This window comes from Clupea harengus, chromosome 1, assembly GCF_900700415.2.
Source record: "Clupea harengus chromosome 1, Ch_v2.0.2, whole genome shotgun sequence".
NCBI classification, from domain to species: domain Eukaryota; kingdom Metazoa; phylum Chordata; class Actinopteri; order Clupeiformes; family Clupeidae; genus Clupea; species Clupea harengus.
In genome coordinates, this window is record NC_045152.1 from 9292945 (window position 1) to 9295444 (window position 2500).

The 2500-nt window shown below is 39.4% G+C and overlaps 1 protein-coding gene across 3 annotated transcripts in view; it reads right to left on the minus strand.

Moving 5' to 3' along the window:
- Nucleotides 1-2500, minus strand: part of stat5a (signal transducer and activator of transcription 5a) — a 74293-nt gene that overhangs the window by 16512 nt on the left and 55281 nt on the right. The gene's annotated exons all lie outside the window — the stretch shown is intronic.

Genomic DNA, 2500 nt, shown 5'->3' on the forward strand with positions numbered 1-2500 from the left:
CTCACACACACACACACTCATGCACGCACACACTCACACACACTCTATGAAGCAATAAGACAATTGCAAAGCAAAGGGGAATGTGCAAATTACAGGGGAAAAACAAAAACCTCTAATAAAATGGTAAGAATTCTCAGAAAAGGATTAATCTGGGTTCACAGTGCTAAGCAGTTTGTCAATAAGCTTACAGAACCTCTCAAGAGGATTATGGATAAATGAATGCTTATTAGTGAAAACGAATATATGTATATCTATGGGAAAACATCATCGACCAGTGTTAGCATGCCTGGATACAACAACCAAATGCAAATGTATTTACTCCAACATTATCCAACCATTGATTAAAAGCATTTATTCAATGAGATTAGCCCAACATGGAATCTGCATTTGAATTTAGTTTGAGTGTTTAGCCCAAGGGCTAATGAAGGTTCCTTTGCAGTAAATTGAAATGCCTGCAGATATTATCAAGTAGAGACCAGCTTTATTTGAAACACTAATTAAAAATGACATTTGAGAGAGTCATTCTGCACTTTTTTCACATCTTGAACCAAACACTGTGAATGCACTGCAGTTCTTCATTTAAATGCACTGCACTGGTATGTACTATGACCGCTATGCATTCTCTTGTTTTCAGAAGAAGAACTCCTGCATGATGCATAGGAACTCTTCTCCTTCAGCCTGCACTGCTGGGTTTTCAGATCAATGAAAACAAACAGCAGTGGGCCTGCTGGGCCACCATACAAACTACCAAGCAGAGAAGCTTTCTGTATACATACATGGACGTGAGCTCTTTCCTTTCATATACTTGCCCCTTTTTTTTTACAAAATTCCAGTTCAATGCAGACTTAAGATCATTGGGCCTCATTCTCGAACGCAGTTAAGAAGAATTTAAGAAGGAATTTCTTCTGAATTGGATTTAGGAAAACATTTGGCATTCATGAAAGTTTTCTCATCTGGGATTTGTTCTGAACTTCAGAAGACTTTCCGAACTCGAAATAGCAGTCGTAAATCGGCAAAGATTTCTCAAATGCGATTCCTTAAAAAACCACAAGATGGCCACATGGGCCATCTTGTGGTTTTTTGAGGAATCGCATTTAAGAAAACTCTCCGTGTTAGAAGTAAAAAAGTGTTAATGAATTTGTGAGAAATCGTTGGTGATTGCGTTCACATCAACTCTACAGACATCCTCGGATTAAAATAATTATAATAATAATAAATACGAGAATATTTGTATCATTAACAATTACGTTTCACATGTATAGTCATGATTCTACGAGGCACCGTGATGTCATAAAATAAATAAAAGGACTACACCAGAATGCTGCGCTCGTCTCGTGAGCGTCGATTGGCATTGCCGTCTGTGCAAGTACGGCAATCCAGACTATTTTCATTTGTAGTTCCACATTGGTGGTACGAACTGCCTAGCACTACCAGAGCAGGGGCGTCCTTCTCTACATTTAAGAAGCTTTTGAAGACCCAACTCTTCAGAGAGCACCTCCCTTCCTAACTGGCACTTCGACTAGTGCTTAACTTGCACTTACAGCAGTTACATTCTTGCACTTCGTTTTTATTATTATTTATTTCTTTTGTAAAGTAGTAGGCTATTTATTGTTACACTAGGTCTCTATTGCCCGTAGCTTGACTGTTCTCTCCCTTGTACGTCGCTTTGGACAAAAGCGTCTGCTAAATGACTAAATGCAATTACTGGTTTACGAGTTGCTTTCGTGTAGATTCGGTCGATTCCGACTGCACACGTCACTACGGTTGCGTGCCCTTATAAGCAGCTGTCGGGGCGTGTATGTATGCAAATTCAGGAGCACGAGAACGCCCTTTCAAATTAGGAAAACTCTTCCAGTGGAGCACAGCTCAGAACACTTCGGCTGCATAGGAACACATTTTCAAGCGTTTATGAATTTGGCGGATGTCTTTTCCTTACGTTGTTTTTCCGAAGCCCGTAAGAAACATTTCAGAAGAAACTTCAGAAAATGTTCGAGAATGAGGCCCATTGTTTTGTATTTTTTTGGTTAAAGTGGTTTAGTATTTTTTGGTGAAAAGTATACGCACAGACCACATCCAACTCTAAACCCCACTGTCCCTGCATCATCTGTAGACCTCGGCAATAGAAACCTAATTGTTTCTGTTGTGTTTCAATGTCTCTGTTGAGTTTATGAGTGTGTTTTCCCGCCACATCCAAACCTGTCAAGTCCCTCATTCCTCACTTCAGCAGCGTAGTCTCTTTTCCTTTCCTGGGAGACTTCTCTAGGAGGCCTGTGTACATTGAGTCTAGTGGCCATGTCTATTGCCCTAGGCCTTTCACTGTATGTACTATACTACACATTGAAGTGTATAAAGTGTATAAAGTATATATATATATAAATTATAAAATATCCCATCTTTATTTTTATCCTCAAATTCATTCAAATGCTTCATACCTGATTCAACGTGGCCGTACAGAATTGACGTCATTGCCATCAGCTTTACAATCTCATGTGAGTCATCA